Source organism: Phalacrocorax aristotelis, chromosome 2 (genome assembly GCF_949628215.1).
Source record: "Phalacrocorax aristotelis chromosome 2, bGulAri2.1, whole genome shotgun sequence".
NCBI lineage: Eukaryota > Metazoa > Chordata > Aves > Suliformes > Phalacrocoracidae > Phalacrocorax > Phalacrocorax aristotelis.
In genome coordinates, this window is record NC_134277.1 from 153695740 (window position 1) to 153714310 (window position 18571).

Here is an 18571-nt window from a genome sequence, read left to right on the forward strand (position 1 = left end):
GTTGTTGGGTTTTTTTTCTCTTGAGCAAGAGTTACTGTATTGTGAATATGTTTTTTTCCTTGCTGCAGACAGAATAAAACTGATCTCAGAGTTAAAGAAAAATAAAATATTTAAACCTACACTTCCAGGAGGGTTCTATATAGCAGGAGTGGAAGTAAAATAATGTGCAATCTTGCTCCTTTATTTTTTGAAAACGCTTAGGTTCTGAGTTGCATGGAAGCATGGAGAAAGGGAAAAGATAACCCACAGACTGTGTCAGAGGCTCACTCAGGCTTTAGAGAAACCTGCGAAGCCAGAGGAGCCTCCTCAGGCAGTGATCATCAGTAGGTCTGCTTCTGTTTGATTTATTTCTCTGTTCCTCATCTGAGATCTTCATCATGGTACAGCTCTGCAGTGATCCAGGTATGCCTGGAGCTAGAGAAGTGGGGAGGGGCTAATAGTTTAGATGGCTACAACTTGGAGTTAGTGCTGCCACTGAAAGCACTGGTCCTCTCTTTCTTGCATCCACATTGACATAGCAGGTGTTTCTGTTTCCTGGTTCCCTCTGTGCTTCCCCTCCTTCTGACTGGCTTAAGCACCTCCAGACCATTGCCAGACGGAGACCTGCCCTGGGGAAGTGATCAGGAGGGCTTTTGGGTGACTGATATTTGAGTTGGGTCAGTTTTACAAACCGATTTACCACATGACCACATAAAAGCTTTCTCTGAAGAAGTTCGGTGGGGGGAAATGGGTGCTGGCTTACCCCATGTCACTGAACTACGGTTTAAGGCCGTGGTTTTCTGATAACAGCAGATCTAACAGCAGGCTGCTACTGCCCTGCTCGTATTGCATCCCTTGCACTTTGCACTGGTGTTTGTTTGGGATCAGAAGTTCAGGGAACTAAAGCAGCTGAAGCCAAATAAGAAAAATTTAACTTTCTAAACAGTGTCAGCACTGGTGTGCGGGAGCTGGCAGCAACACGTGGTCAAGGACAGAGAGAGAACTGGTGGCAGCAGCCACTGCTGGGCTTGCTTGACCACTTCCTCAGTGCTTAATTTGCCTAAGCTCAACGTGGGTCAAACATTTACTGGATTGCCATTAAAAAAATTCAGACTCCAGTAGAAGACAGACTATAAAAATCATGTTGAAGTTAAATGCCCAGTGCACATGCTGTTACCAGATAGAAACAGAAACTATGTTTGCAATTTGCCTTTCTCTTTCAAGGCTTTTACCTTTACTTCTGCACTCTTGTCAGGGTATTGTGCATGAATAGAGACAAATATTGACATTTCATATGTTTTGAAAGTTGTGCTATGTAATTTGTATGACCAGCACATCACAGTGGTACCAATGTGATAGCACTACTTCATAATGCAATCCCTACCTTAATTATCAGCTCTATAATTTTACAGTCTTCATAGTTCGCTTCTTAACAGCCACAATCCAGTAAATGCATTCACATCTCAAAGGTGCATTTATGAATAATTAAAGAATACGGCTGATTGGGCTTGCTAATTCAGAGCAAATATAGAAGCTGTTTTTCACATAACAAGGCTGTAATTCTCCATTTCCGTGCAATTGTGTGGGTGATTACATGGGCTACCACAGCTGTGTTACAGGGATTTGCAGGCAGATGAGAGTTTTCTGGTTTCTGTGGAGAACCAGGGGACAGTAGATCATGCTGTGGGTTTTGCAGAGACTTTGAGCTGATGTATCTAGCTGCTGCTGCAGAAAAGGGCAGCCCAAATGCCCTGGAACAGTGCTGCTGCTACTTGGCTTAGGGCACCTGCGTTGGTATGTGTCTCACCCCATGGTGGGCCGTCCGGGGAGCTCAGCCAGGTTACTGTCGTGTCAAACCAGCACCAATGACAGTGCGAGGCATAAGGTCGGCTGCCCTGGGGTCAGGGGGTGAGGAGCTCCACTGACCCCCTTTTTACTGGGGGACCCCACAGTGAGATTGGCTTCTCATGGAGGCTTCTCATGATGTTAAAGTACAGCTGTGCCAGTCAGGAACCCCTTCTCACCCCTTTCATCCATTTATCCCTTGCCCAACCTGTTCAGATGTCAAGTTTTTGGTAGAGACCATAGCAATGCTGGACAGGATTTGGGGGACTGCATCCAGACAGCTCTGTGGCCGTTTGGGTGAGGGTGCCTCCTGTGTGTTAAGGCAGCAAGCACAATATGCTCACTTGAAGATTTAAAACCAAATGCAAAACTGGAACTGAATGTCTGGTCAAAGGAAAAGCCAACACCACCTGAGAGACAGTGATAGCAAAGGCGGGAGCTTGAAAGCATGGTAATACTCAGATGTGACAGAAGAGGAGTAGGCAGTGGTAGGAGTCAGGGAGATGGACAATGTTGTTTAGATCAAGAGCTGTGGAAACTATCTTTCCAAGAGCATTCCAGCTAGGTAAGAGCCAGACAAGATGCTATTTGTCAAGGACAGTGCACAGAAGAAGCCTTGAGGTGTGATATAATAGGGAAGGAGAACTTGAAACAGAACTTGAACTTTTTTTGGGAGAGGTGTAGCTGCCCTGGAGGAGTATTGCATGAGGAATCTGCAGAGACCAAAGTTCTGCTGACGAGCAGCACTAACACTATCATATTTATCCTTTATGGATCTCATATAATCTACCTGGTTTGGAAAGATTCTCCCACCCCCAGTAACAGCTGCCATCTAGCACAGTGGCTGTTGACTTGGAGTTTTCAAGTTTCACGTGGGTTTGTTTCATGGCTTCTCACACTAAGGGCCACTGCCAAAATGGGTATATTGCCGTAATGTTTGTATTAGTGTTCAGCTGAACTGTTGTACAATCCATTGGCTCTGCGCTTGCACCACTTTCCTGCATATTGGGCCAAATGAGTTTATAGGCAGGAGTTAAAAAGAAGCGTTCATATGTTGTATCTATTGCTCTTCATAATGTTACTCATGTCTTCAAAGCTTTGGGGCTGCCTAAAGCAAGCCTGTGTATTCCTTTGTGTTTTCCCAAGCCATTCTCAGCTCTGATTTAAGAGGCAAACCAAACGCAAGGCATAATTACAATATGGTTTGTAAAAACAATGATTTTAAATTTAATCCCAATGAATATTGCAGAATATTCATAGGAAGCTGAAGTTGTGACTGCTTGTCTGAGAAATCAGAGTCCAGCACTTATGCTCATCCTCTTTCGGAGGAGAATCTGACAACACATGGCCAACATGCCACTCAAAGTTAGGATTGCAAATAATGGAAATGACTTCTGAAAATATATTATCTAAGCATTATTTATAGTGCTGATTGTCAGCGGTGGAAAAATTCTTTTCATTTTTTTGCAGAAAAGATCCTTCTCTTGATAATCACGCATCCTTTTATGCAGTAGCATATAATTGTATAGCTTAGAATTCAGGGTGATAGAACAGAAAGCTGTTAATTGTTTCCTGATGCTCAGGATGTAATTAACTTATACTTTCCTCTAGCTGAAATTAATTTATTTTTACTAAGATGCAGAAAGAGTAACTTCTGGCTTAAATTGCTATTTTGCTGCTTGGTCAGTGCAAACAGAGGGAGATTGTGATGTGAAGAAGCCCAAAGTAGCATTATCATGTACAAACCCCAAAAGAGATTGTACAAATACCATTTTGAGAATTATTTGGGGCTAGAAGCTTAAAGGCTTGTCTTGGACAATTAAAGTATTTTAAAACTAGTAGCATTTGGACAAACTCAGACCTTTCAAGTCTTTGGGGAAATGGTAGAAATAGATGAGGTTAAATTAATAAGTAGATCTCTGTGATGAGAAAAATGGCTCCATAATAGGAGTCGTTGGTATCATACTGCTGCTTGTCTAATTAGATGAGGTGATGAAAAGAGGTTCTTAAAAGCACACTGAACAAAAGAAATAAAACAAGGTTTATGAAAAGCTTATTATCTCAACCTTAATTTATGCAAAATTATGCAATTGTCTAAAATAGACAGCAAAAAGGTGTCTTCGTACAAGAAATGCATTGACACACTGCAGCAAGCCCCAGGGAGGGCTGGCTGGCTGGGTGGGGGTGGGCTGGAGCATATAATGTACAAAGAGATGCTGAGGGCTGGGTCTGCTCAGCTGAGAACAGAGAAGGCTCAGGGGGATCTTACTGCTGTCCGTAACTACTTAAATGAGACAGTGTAGGGAAGTGGGGAGAGAGCCTTCTCCAAGGTGCATAGGGATAGGACAAGAGGCAGTCGGCAGAATTTGCAAGGGAATTTCTATTTAGGTATTTGAAAAGAATTCTTCACCATGATGGTAAGTAAAAAATTGGAGTAGGGGCCCAGAGAAGCTCGGAGATACTAAAATCTTGCCTGGACACAACCCTGAGCAACTTGTGCTAACTGGACATGCTTTCAGTATAGGTTGGACCATATGACCTCCAGAGGTCTCTTCCAACCTGAATTACTCTATATTTCATGAAGGCATAGTGTGACACCTTCTTTAAACTGTGCTGGCTGGTATTATCAGCATTTTGTTACTGGCTGGTAACAAGAGATTATTATCCACTCAGTTGCACTGGTGGGAGGGCTTGTGAGAATACTTCCTAACCTACTTCAGTGCCAAATGGGTTGGTTTGTACAACGCATGCCATGGTTGACAGTACCACTCTGTTCACGTTGTCCAGCTTTTCAAGCAAATTTAAGGATGAGAAATGTATCCATTTCCAAATGAATGCCCAAAAACTTTTGAAATCTCTCAGTTTCAACTGAGATTTTGATGAGGATGTGAAGATGACAGCCTGGTTCCCTTGACCACACTGTCTTAAATCAGGCTAGGATTTTACCCCAGATCATGAGATGCCAACGTCACAGCTCTTCCCACCCCCAGGACTGCTTTTCAGGTTGTCTGTAGAAACCTGTAGTTCTGTAGATCCATTTCTTAAGAACTTGGGAGACACAAACCAAAGTGCACATACTTAGGACATACTGTTCTTATATCAGCCCTTGAAGGAGGAGAATAGAGAAAAGGTTGGGGGCAGTGTACAAAGTGTACAGTGTACATGCTGGAAGGTCAGTAGAGCACGTTAGTGCCAGAAATCCTGCTGGCTATGCCATGTTGGCAGTACAAGAGGAACAGTAATCTCAGGGCAAAGCACCTGCTCCTCTGTTCTCACTGCCTGCACAGCTATACAACAAGTGGATCGAGCGCTCTCAGATCCTCTCACACTGAGCACAAAGGGAGTTTATTTGTGTGTATAAATTCCTGGTTTTCCATACTTTGCTTGTGGAGAGTGGATTTTCAGTCTGGTGTTGTGGGAAGAAGGTGTTGGAACTCTTAGCACTTTCTTACATTGGAAGGGCATGACTTATCCAATAATTCATTTGGAAGGTAATGAGATATAGTCCCTTGCCTTTACAGATAGGATCAAAGACATGATTAAATCAGGCATGTGCCCAACCATTATCCCACCTTTTTAAAAATAATAATATTTCTTTTAACACACACAAAGCAATGAGATTTGTTGCTTTCTCTGTGTGCCGCTGTGCTTTATCACAGTGCTGAAAGGCCTACATCCTTTAAAAAGATTTCATAATGGGAAAATCCAATCATTTTAGGTTGCTATAAAGTGGTTGTTTTTCCAAGTGCTATACTTTGGGCCTACTGTAATGAATCAAACAGTGGTGGCTGAAAGATAATTGCTCTCATTCACTTTGTTTGGCTACAGAGCTGCTAGAGCTGCTCCAAACTAGTATATTAAGGATTTCATATGACTTTTTTTGGCTAAATCTGTAAATCAACACCAGCTGAAACAGTGTATCCTACATAATTTCACATGAAATATGTTTGTACTCTGTGTTGATTTCTTTTCTGATGAATACGGAACATCTGAGTTTATATGAGGCCAGTAACAACGGTACTCTTGGGAAACACATTACTGGGGCAAAGGAGGAAGGAAAAAGGATTGCATAAACTGTTTAGGAGACGCACAATTAACATGGAGAGAAAATTTTATTTAAACATATAGTGGCTAAGGAAAAGTTCCAGTGGGCTGGAAATCGTGACCATTTGTTTATAAGCTGAAGGCTGCGTACAGCATGTCTTTTCATGTAAAATATCAGCATTCCACCTCAGAAAATGATAGACCTGTGGAAGAAGGCACAGAGAAGTGTTGGCCACTTGATCAATGATCTAATGTCTTCAGTGGCCACAAACCTTTTGCAGTTTCAGCAGTTCATATATGCACAGCCTACTTACACGCGGACTGAAATCTTGTATAGTTCAGCATTCAGAAAGCTCATTGTAGTTATGTTCAAATTAAGACACCTGATTGGCGCTGCGTGTATTGTGCTTTGATAGCAAGGGTTAGTAATGGACTCAGCCTTGGCAGGCTCTTTAGCATGCTTCCATGTGTCTCAGTAGCTACATCGAGAAGTACCCATGGTCCATCTGCCCAACTGTGGCTGTTGACACCGCAACAAGCTGAGGAGCAACCAGGCTTCTACAGATCCTGCCTTTCTTCAGGACAGGTGATGCCAAGGCTCATCTTGAGTAAATTAATTGGATTTAGGATTAACACACAGTGTTGGGCCATTTACACTGATGAGAGGTGAACAACTGAGTCTGTGTAAAGGCACAGTGCAGCCCTGACCTCTCACCTCCTCTTGTCCTTTTGCCCATCTGAAGCCTATCCCTAACTGTCTGTACAACATGTGCTTTGGATTCAAGTTCAGGCCTGACCCACAGTTTAGAGCATGTTGTAAACATAACCATACTGTTGTAATCTAAGTCTACCAGCATTCAACTGAGGCTGATAGCATATGTAGAGCTGATGCCATTACTTGGTGAATAAGGATCAGGGTGCATGTTCTGAGTTATTAAAATAGTAGGAAGTCACAGTTTTAAGTTATTGTTGGAGCACATAAATACCTGTTCACTGAGCTTTCTGCATGTGTAGAGAGAGAATTTTGCCCGGAATGAGAAGAGGCAAACACATGGCCCAGCAATGGGAGCAAGCTGTTCAGTAGAGCAGCAGAACTTCTCTGGGTTCCTTATTGATTTATTCATTATTTTAAAGGAAATTTTCAATTTACTGTTAAAAGCAAAGAAAGAACGCTTCTGTAATATTTATCTTTTCAAACCTCATCTACTTATGAACATTTAACAAGGCCTAATCAAACTAGACAAGATCCTTGATAGCATCCTGACAGAAGGAACTATTCACAAACAGTGGCTATGCAGCAGCTGTGTATCTCTCTATACCGTATATCAGATGTAGAAAAATGCTGAGCTCATCCAAAGAAACAATCTCCAGGCTAGATTTTTGCAAAAGTGAACGCCTTCAAATAGAATTAGTCTTTAACTAGGATTTTTATTAATACATTTTCCTTAATGATAAAGTTCTTTATTAGCCTGCCAGAATTTAGGCAGTGAGTAACATCATGTCATTAAGTAATCCCTGTAAAATTGTGTACCGTAGTTCTTCACTTTACATGTTTGTATGACCTAGATAAAGAAAGAGATTTAAAGCGGATAGGATGGTTCTTTATCATTAAAGCATTTGTGTCAAAGAGCAATCCTTTCTATGTTTAAAAAATGAATACAGTAGTGGTATGTTGTGGAATTGTTGAGTACAATCATTGTTACCATTTGGCATAGATGTGTTTGGAACTCCTCCAGTGTAGTTGGGGCAATCAATAGCTTTTCGAGACATTTTTCATTTTTTCTCTGTAGATGGTGATTAATTTCTTCATCTTTTTCATTTGGCACTCGCAGTGAAACCTTATTGGATGTTACAGGTTTCTCTTTAAGAAAAACATATAGAAATGAGCAGAATGTTAATTAGGATTATAGTGATTCGTTGCCTCCAGCTGGCTGCGAAGGTCATACTGGCTTATATTTTACACTCAGAGCAATGTTTTTCTTAAGCAAACATGACAACTTAAGGGAACTGAAAAAGGCTGTAACAGGAGTCTATTTAGGCTTCTATCCTGTTTTGATGTATTTACTTTAATGATTACATACTCTATATTATTTCAATAAATTTTTTTTTTAGAAATCCTGTGCCACTATATAAAATTAGACAAATTCCAGGCTTAAAAAGACCAGGGTGACTATGACTATATATAGTCAGGTTCTTTGTCGTAGCTTCAGCAGACCTCAGATGAGGGGCTGGAGGTTCCTGCAAACACGGTGATTTGGGTCTCAGTGGGACGAGTGGGTGTTGCACATGGAGGCAGGAAAGCTGACTGAGTACAGACCTGTAGAGGCTTCACCCAAGGGTAAAATGGAGAGTTGGGCCATGGCAGAAGGATCCTCTGCCATTGCAGCTCTTCCCAGCTTCTATGCTTTGATTTAGCAAGGAAGAAGACCAGACCCTTGGCTTCTATGCATGCTGCTAGCCAGCTGATGGGGTTTCCTCACAACAGATCCCCAGCCATTTTCTGACACCATTGTATGTCATAAAGGTCACAGGATTTCCCTCAGATGTTGGAGGAAACCTTGTCTCTAGTTAGGTGTTGACCGTATGATTATGACAGGCCGGTTAAATGTCCATCCTTCCAGTCAGCCACGTAAGGACTATTGCATGCTTGCACAGTAAAAATGAAAAACAAATAATACCCTGTTGCAAAAGCAAGGAAGCATGCTCACAAATACAGAAGTCTCTCGTGATACTTAACAGCTCCTGTGCTTTGGCAGGCACATGAAGAATGCCTGTATTATCTACATACCCACTTTTAATAAAAGCCTTAGTATAAACTGCAAATGTCTTAATATAGGCAGTACATTAACTTTTTTGCAGCTGACATGAAACTGGACTTTAGAAAGGCTGTGAGTCCTGGTACAGTGCATTCAAAGGCCAGCCTCTGATATTCTTCTTCCCTGTAGAATTCCCAAGGTTGTTCATACGTATCAGTGTGAATCATGTCATTATAAAACACAGAACTGGAAGCTCTTTTGCAGAATATTATAACACATAATCCTTCGGTATATTTATTGCAGTTCTCTAAAAGTTATTTAAGTTCTTGCCTCAAGTAACAGTTAAAAAATTTTGCGCCAAAACTTTGTCTAATTTTTACCTTAGGATCCCTCAGCTTCACTTAAATAGCTTTTCTTGCACTATGCTTTTAACTCACCTGAAAGATTGTAGACAACAATTCTGTTCCTTTCACTTTTTGTTTAGATAAGGCTAGATTCCCAGGCCAGTATATTTTTCTCTCTGCTCCTGAGACTAGCTCATCTTTCCTCATATCAGAGTAGAGCTGCTTCATTGCGTCTCTTTGAGCTTATCATTCTTGAATGAGGATGGCATGAAAAATACACAATATTTAGATGATCTCCTGTAGTATCATATACATTGTCAGGAACAACTGGAGTTCCCATCATTTCTGGAAACATCTCAGTTAGTGCAAGCTAAAATTGCCTTTGGTTTTTGTATGGTCTCAGCCTGTTGATAGCCTGTAGTCAGTGAAAGTTTAGCTACTGCATATTCAGCAGTTTCTTACTCTCTGTTGCTTTCAGCCTCCAAGTTCTCAGTTTTCAGCAGGGCATTTTGTTGTTAGTGCACAGCCTTGTATTTTACAGTCTTACCTGTTCCTCCGTTTCTATTTTTGCACTGTGAAGGTCATCCACTAACAATTTAATGACCTCTAGGTGATCCAGTCAAATGGATCATTACTTTCAGTGTTTAAAAATTTGCATCAGTTCCAATTTTATTTTATAGTTTAGTGGTCAACCACTGGAATTCAACAGACTTCTGGAAGACAGTGGGAAGAACTCCCTTGAATCATGTCTTCTGTCAGGGTAACATCCTGCATGTTGTGGTATTGACAGCCATAGGAGATTAAAAAAAAGCATGAATCAGTGCCAAAATATGGTAAGATTATTTTTTTAATTTAAATAAATTCAATACAGAGTGCCTTTTCTAGTCAGTGTTTTTTCACTTACTGCTTTCACAGCTTCCTTAAAATAAAAATAAAGCCCAGTAATGCAGTTATACCAAGCATGAAAAAAGGGAAGCTATTCATTTAAAAAGAGAAAAGATAAACAAGTGTGATGGTTTTAATATAACATACTGTACATTGAAAGAGTATTGCATCTATGCTCCTTTTAAGATGAACCTATGTATTTGTTGGAAGTGAGTAAAAGGTCTTGAATCATAGCCTCAATATAAAACTGGGTTTGTTAACAATAGTACATAGCACTTATTACTCATTTTATTACCTGTCAGATACTGGCTATTTGTGCTTAATGACAGTCATGATTACACAGCACAGTAATTGGTTCAGAGTTTTGTTTAGAGATGGAAAACAATTGCTAAAAGCAATTGAGATATTACTGCAGTATGGCATTATTAATGATGAAGGCAGATTTTTTTTTTCTTGATTTCAGGAGGGTTGCCAAGGACCACTGACAGGAGTGCAAACAGTTGCTGTCCCTCTGAGGAGCATAAAATATCAGGGAGAAGATGTCCTGCAGGTCTGGAGTGCTCAGGCTGAGATCAGCCATGCCTGGAAGGACTTTGAGATCAGGGTTTACCCAAAGCCATAAAACATCTCAGCAAAACTATTTGTCAGTCGTTGACAGGGTGGGAGAAATATCACAACTGCACTTGAGATAAGGCACTTGGCTAATTTCAGTTCTCCCATGGATTTCTTGGGTTACCTCTGGCAGATAGCGACACCTTTTACTGTTTGCAGTGCAAACCTGTGCAGTACTGTGGTGCTTTCCGGGTGTTACGGATCTGCCCTTCCCCAGATGCACTGGGAGGTGGGTGGGTGGAAAGACCTCCATGTTTCTCAGGAGCACTGAAACTTGCTGCATGCAGTAAGGGTAGCAAGGTCATACTCAGCTTTTCCCTCTGCATAAGTGTAAAAGAGATGTCAGCCTTGGTGCAAAAGGGACCTCAGCCTGCAGCTTTTTTGTGCATCCAAGAGAGTGGTTGTCATGCAGCAGGGCTTTCTGGCACCCTCAGCCCCTTGCGTCCTTGCTGCAGCCCCTCTTCTTGTCTCCAGTGACACAGACCTGTAGTCCAGCATCCTATTCACCAGTTCCCAGTCTGTCTCTCCAGGTTCCTGAATGGCAGAGCTAGCAGGAATGGCTGTAGCAGCAGGGCTTGGGTGGTGTGACTGTGTTTGCCCTGTTTAGCATTTCAGAGGAACATTCACCACTCCCAGCCGTGTTACTGAGATAACAGATCTGTGTTCCCAGACACAAATTTCGTTGATTTTCCCTGGCCTCCCATGAGGCCTACACTGCTCCTTCCACAGTTTTCTATCCATAAAATACTTCCTTTAGTGAGAGTGATTTTCAGCATAAGTCCATGAGAGTTGGCGGGCTTTTGGTTACTGTGTTGATCCAGTCAAGGGATATCTGTGACAACAGTTGTCCTATTGTTTCTGATCTTTGACATTTTGGTGGTTTATGGTAGAAGTCTTCAGTTTAGATTTGGGAAGACATCCTCAAGAAAATTAGTCCCCAGAGTACTGGTTTAGTAAGCCTAAGAATATCCTTGCTATGGAGACACAGAAAAATAATGTGACTAAAACCGAGTTTATAGAAGGTCCTGAGTTGGAAGGAGCCACAAGGATCATCAAGTCCAACCTCTGTCCCTGCATAGGACAACCCCAAATTCACACCATATCCCTGAGGGCGTTGTCCTTAGGCTTGGTGCCGTGACTGCCTCCCTGGGGAGCCTGTTCCAGGGCTCCACCACCCTCTGGGTGAAGAACCTTTTCCTAATATCCAGCCTAACTCTCCCCTGGCACACCTTCCTGCCATTGCCTCAGGTCCTGTCATCGGTCACCAGAGAGAAGAGATCAGCGCCTGCCCCTCCTCCCCCCCTTGGGAGGAAGCTGCAGATGGCGATGAGGTCTGCCCTCAGCCTCCTCTTCTCCAGGCTGAACAAACCACGTGACTTTAGCAGCTCCTTGTACGGTTTCTGTTGATGGACATAAGCAAAGATGGCTTGTTCTTCAGTCAAAAGTACAGCGGTTCTTTTGGGGATCCACGTAGTAGTATCACATAGATCTTGACCTGCATGCATTTGTCCCTGTGTGCATCCCAGCTCATCCATACATGAGTGAGAAGCACAGTTATATTTGACTTCCTTATAGAGGAGGAGAACTGTGAGTTCCTGAGTTCTGACAGCTTCAGCCCAGAAAGCAAGCAGCCAGAGCGAGACAGGCAGACTTCCACTTTCCTTATGACTAGGGGCAGGTAAGATAATAACTTGCCTGCATTTTGTGTTTTTGCTTTGTAAAACCTGGTTTTGTGCTTTCCAGCGAGACAGAAGCTCTCAAGGTTCAAGGGTGCAGGCAGTTGGAAGTATTATTCATGTTTGTACACATTTTGATTAAAAGTGTAATGAAAGTGAAATGGCTTGGCAGGCAGGGAGATTAGCCACTTCACAGCTTCCTGTGGACACGAGTAGCAAGTGTCATTAGACTTGTAACCTTGCAATATACTGACTTTTCCTGCTTCTTGAAAAAGAGAGGTGAACAAATATTGCTCTGATTTGGTGACACTGTTAGGCTACCCTCACACGTGGGTATATCACAGCCCAAAGAGAAAAGTGGAGGGGAGTCAGCAGTCCACTGAACACGTTCCTTTCCCTTACAGAGTCAAACCCTAGAAAAATGCCAACATAAACATTCCAAAACTTGATATAAAAGTTGCCTAAAGATCCTAGTCACTGTTTTACCAGATCAACAACATTATACTGTTTTGTTTTAAATGAAGACCAGATACAGGCTCAGATGATACACCTTTGAGGTTTAAAAATCCAAACTTTGGTTTTGCAAGTGGTATCTAATTTTATGACACATCAATACAAGCACACAGAACTAATTTCCTCTGCAGTCTAGAGTACTCATGAGGGAGGCTGTGGGTCTGAATTTCTGGCATGAAACTGTGGGCTGGAAAAGTGTCTCTAAGAGACATCATTTTGATTTCATCCTAGACCCTGAGCCATGCCTCTGTGTATTCTCCAGAGCTTGCTTTGACCCCTGCAGTATTAGTAAGGTGTTATGAGCTTTGGGGATGTCCCTGTGCATGCTCGGTTGTGGGCTCAGTGACCTTATTACTTTCTGAATTTATAAAGAAGTACTTCATAAGAGGCAACCCCAATGTTTTATTTAAAGCCACAGGGGCACTGGTGAACCATCACTTCTTTGGAAGCTTTAGGCTTTCCTCCTTAGCACACCAAGAGATGATTTGTCTGAAATCTCTCTGTCTGTCTCTGTGTTCTGGCATCTCCTCACATTGACTACATGGATGTAGGCAAAAAAGTGGAGATAAACACAGTGGCAAGAACTGAAATCAGGAGCTGCTTTGAAGACACCCTTTCTCCCTCTTTCAGATGGTAGAATTCCTTCTCTGCCACAGCTACCAATACAGAAATATCTTAATCCTATTTCCAGTATGACCCCATGTTTTAAAGGGTATTTTAGCTCCTGTGAATATCAAGTAACAGAACTAAGTGATTGCAGAGCTGAAGTATAAATAGGAAGAGGAACAGGCAGCAGCAAACCACTGACACTTCAGCTGAGACTTGGCAAGCCCAGCTGGAAATGCTTGTCCCAACGATACACATCACATTTGCAGAGCACCTTCACGATCGCCTCTGTGTACAAAGTTTATATCGTCACTGACCTATTTTAATTTTTTTGCTGACGGTGCAGAGGCAAAAGTTTAGCATAAAGAACATTTTGTGTAGTTCTGTATTTTCCTGGGTGTGTATGTATACACAAACGCTGCCATATGCTCACTTATTTTATAATGAATTGGGTCTGCAGCTGACCTGTGAGTTTTAACTTTCAGTGGGAATTATGCTTCTAAGTTACTGGGACAATTTGGAAGATGCCATGTTTTAGTAAGATGCCTGTCTGTCGTGCTGTAGACAGGTCATACGCTTACGCTCAGAAAAACACTAAACTTTGTGACCTCTGAAAAGGCACAAAACTGTTCTGTTTCCAACAGAAAGGGGCAATTCTACCTGCCAGTGGAGCACTTATGATGTCCCTTGAGAAGAGGTGTGGAAAACCCCTGCTCTTTAGCCACCATGAATTGTCCTCATCTTTGGCAAGATTTTTTTTTCTGTCCATATATTTTTGTCACAAGGGATGTTGTGACTTGCCTTACTTGGAAGTAAGTAAATCCTTTTCTGACAGAAGTTCCAAATATGTAAAACTTGTGAATGAACTTGAAGATGGTAGAAACCACCTGCAATGCTTCTCCTCTCTGCGTATCAGTGTTAATTTTCAGGGATCTAATATGGTTTTGTTCAAAGTTTACCTTAAGGTCATAAAACTGTAGTAGTTCGATGCGTGCTGACTGGCAGTGCTTGAGCTGGGATAGTCCCTGAAACCGAGGGCATATACTAAAGTGAGGTGTAGTGCAGCAGTAACCCATGAGCATGCTGCAACTCATCAGTGGCGGTTGAGCACTCTGGGGCAGGACGTGCTTCGTGCCATGACTAATTACAGCATCAGTGCATGTTGTTCGGTAATTAGTAAGTTCTGCTAACAATCTCCATTGTAAATGGTGTCTTCACTGGCGTTTTGTTCTTCCATTAAAAAAAAGTCATTCTATAATGATGTATTCTGTGATATATATGATATACATGCATTCATTAGCATGTATGATATATATGCATATATGTAATGGTATTATATATATAATGGTCTATGATATATACAAATATATAATAGATAATCCAAATTATAGATATTGTTTGTATATATATTTGTATATATCATACACATACAAATATGTATGCACATATATATGCACACATACATCATATATATGTGCATATCTGCGTGTATGATTGTGTCAGGAAGGAATGTCACTAGCTAAAAAAAAGTGAATGATTGGAGCACAAGATGAAAGTCTTCATACCACGTTGTCATCGAGTTTCAGGAACCAACCTGTTCCCTGCACAGTTTTACTGAGCCTTGCTGGGATAAACATAGGGACTATATGGGATGTACTAGGGAATGGTAGGTGAATTATCCAGAAAATTACTGAGAAGAGCAGGAGGCTTTTTGTCTTTTCATCATAGAAATCCAGACTGGATGGTGTTCTGCAAGATCTATGTTAGCCAAACACAAACTACTAGACTTAATAGAAGGGAATAGCGTGGTCCAGTTAGTGACATCATTACTGTCTTTAGCCAGCGTGCTGGCCTTTTCTGGGGCTTAAAAAGAAAGCTAGACTCTTGCGCAAGCACTGCCTTTGCAAAATCCTTACCCATTGGTTCAGAAAAAGATGCGAGAAACTTCAAAGCGCATAATTTCCCTGGTGGAAAACAATGCAAGTTTCATGTAGCTGCGAGAGTGATTTCTTCCCAAGTTAGTGCCTGATTCTTCATTTCTAGGTGAAGATTTAGATTTTTCCATTATCATGACTTTTCTGCAGTTGGCAAAGAAAATACCTAATGGGCTCTTGAAAAAATCACATTCCTTAATAACTCTGAACGCGTTTACTGCAAAACAGGAGCAGAGTGTTCTGGGTTAGCCTGGTCCATGCTACGCAGCGGGACGGCACTTCTGTTTGGACCAAGACCTCCTATATATTGTTGATTAGGAGCAACTCCTGTTCAGACAAGCCCCTAGGAAAACTGTCCTGGCACGCATGCATGCAAATACAGTCTTTATTTGTTGTAAGCATGAATAAGAGCCATGGATATAAATTTGTAAATATTAAAGGATTGCATATGCCTGTTACAGTTCACAGGCAATTGCTCAAATGCTTTAGTTCTCACATTGTTTTCTGCAGGCAGAGGACACCAGCCCCAAGTGCCAGATTTGGCAGGTAATCTTGAATAATATATGGAATTACATATGGGTGATGTGCTGGCATACACAAGATTGTTTCCTGGTGTTAAGCTCTTACCTTGTAGAAAGAGGGACAACTTTTCAAAGGCTTGTTGAATCAAGGTGTCCCCCCATCACCTCTTGTTGTTTGCCCTCTCTCTTCTCTCCCTTGTCCCCTCACACTGGTCAGGGTTTGTCAGTGAGCTAATTCATCTGCTCAGCTCTTGAGAAAAAAGTTCTTCTAGTGAGAGAAGTGTGACTGGTGTCAAGTTAGGTCTTTTCTAGTCATCATGCAGACTAGCTGATGAAAAGTGATTAACATTACTTGAAGGGAAAGCGTCAAGGTTTTTTGGTGAGAAGCCTATTTCCCAATGCTGAGGGAGAAAGAATTTACCACTTCACTTGAGTCTTGGTTCCAGTGTATCATTGCATTCACCGCTACATTTTTTTCCTTTTTATCCCATTTGATTTGTCTCCTGGTAAATATTTCTGAACACAGACACATTTTTAGAATTCCTGCCTGAACTTTTGATTTGCATACTGCAATATATGCTCAATAACTTTACCCGAGCCTTTCATAATTGTAGTTTACACTAGGTACAATTTCAATTTATCGAGCTACTTCTCATCCATACATTTGATTTTTAGCAGGATTGTAGAGGTGAGGGAGCTCTGACAGAGAGAACAGCGTATACCACCAGGGGGAAAATCTGAATTCCCTTACTATTCTTTATTCCAAATAAATTAGTCTGAACATAACTCAGTATGGATACAATTGCTACAGACACTTCCATTTGGTTCCCACTTCCATTTGGAAATTGTGGATCAATTTGGTTTTTCAGGTTTCTTGAAGCTTATGTGGTCGTGCTCTGTTTGACTTAACGATTTTGTAACCTCTTAGCAAATGTGGATCCACTTTAGCAAGTGGGTGGAGATAATTAAGATAATGAAATTTCTATGAGTTTTATGAATATAGGCAAAAAAGTATATATAGAGACCCTATAAATACTGAGTGAGAAAAAAGGTGGTAGAGGGAACTCGTGTCTTTTGACATGACAGAGAACTTGAAATATTTATAAACCCACCAACTGCAGGAAAGCCTTCAGTCAGAAATTAATACATAAATACTAATTTCTGGGGCTCTTGGCTACTGGCTTGTGTGAGGAATGCCGGACCAGTGCTGGCACACTCCTCCGCGACATGTGGACGAAGAATAACACAGAACGGGGTTTCCCTCTTGTACAAGATGAACTCCATCCATTTAGGCTTACACTGATGACTGAAAGCTGGGTCAAGCCATCTGCGTATGTATTATATGCCCTTCCCCTAGTTTTGTTCTTGCAGATTATTGTGCGACATGAGACTGGATGAACATTAACAGAACCTGGAATATATTTTAAATGCAAAGCTCTATCAGACATACTGATAATTGCATGTTCTGTAATTAAAACTGTGTAGGCTTTCCTTTCTAAGTATGGCAACAGCTGCTAGAGCACATCTGGAAACTATGCTTTAAGCAAAGGTATTTTAGCTCAGAGAATTTCACAATGCATGGGATATTTACCAGCACTTCCTTCCAGAATTCTAATCTGATTTATCAGTATTTTTAATATAAAAGTCTTGATTTCTTTATGATGTTTGCAAAGCTGGTTTTGAATTCATATCACAGATTGGCCATTCCAGTGTAGTTCAAGGCTAAATGCTGCAAAACAAAAACATTACTTTGCTACTATTTTTAGGTAGAAGCCTATGTAAGCCCTGTCTAACGCCCTAATAATATTTTCTTCACTGATTTCAGCCAAATACTTTCCCTTTCTTTGAGTCTAAAGAGAACTAATTGTTTCGAACTGCAATCACATTGAGAGGAAAAGGGGTTGGACTCCTGCTCTGTGCTTCCTGAGGCTCATGCTAACACTCTTCTGCGCTATCTCCCTCTCTAGAAAACAGAGATAGTTGTATCCCCTACAATTATTATAGCATCAGTCAGAATTTCTCTGAAGTCAGTGAGAGTGTTCACAAGGTAGGATCACAGCCACTTGGAAATGAATGGCAATATTTCTGTTTGTGATAGGAGCGCCAGTGTTGTGGTTTCTATGCTTTCTTCAGAACTGTTGTGTAGACATGGCACTACATAAACAGAATTGTTAAAATTATTAATTAAAATGGAAACAAGAAAGCAGAAAACTTTAAAAAACCTCTATCCATTAATTCATTGATAATGTTACACATTTTGTTTATTTGGGAAAAATTGACTAAAAGTAAAGATGCAAAACCCCAGAACGTTTACTACAAGGTAACACTCTCATAAGGATCTTGCTTTATGACCCAAGTGTCTCAAAACCAGCCAAACAACGTGCTTTTAAGATGATGGGGGAGATTTTGTAGATAGATAGCATTTACCAACAGTTTCCCAAGTGAGAAATCAGTTCTCCTTTATTTGGAGTAGGAGGCAACTTTCTAGTGCTTTGCGCCAGAATTCTAAATCATAAATGCTATGCTTGTTGTGCAGCTGGAGGCAAAATGTGGTTACCCAACCAAGGAAGAAATGACAGCTAAAAAAATGAATAAGATTAAAAAAAAGTCTACGGCAGTGATACCACAAAATAAGAGAGTAACATGGAAAGTATTAGTGGTAATGTGGGAAAATTAATTCCAAATTATTGGCAGTTTAATTGACCTACAGGAAGTATTTTATTGGGCTTAGTATGCTGTGCTGTTCTTCATTTTTTAATCTTTTCCACTGGGCAGAGAACCAGTTTTTCCAAGTATGGCATTTAAAGTTGTAACAAGTGGTTGCTGTGGATTGCCTGGCGTCAGACGCCAGCACTG

At 41.2% G+C, this 18571-nt stretch overlaps 1 protein-coding gene across 6 annotated transcripts in view; it reads left to right on the forward strand.

Annotated features, from left to right (window-relative positions):
- DEPTOR (DEP domain containing MTOR interacting protein) overlaps positions 1-18571 on the forward strand; it is a 75459-nt gene that overhangs the window by 8834 nt on the left and 48054 nt on the right. The window lies entirely within an intron of this gene.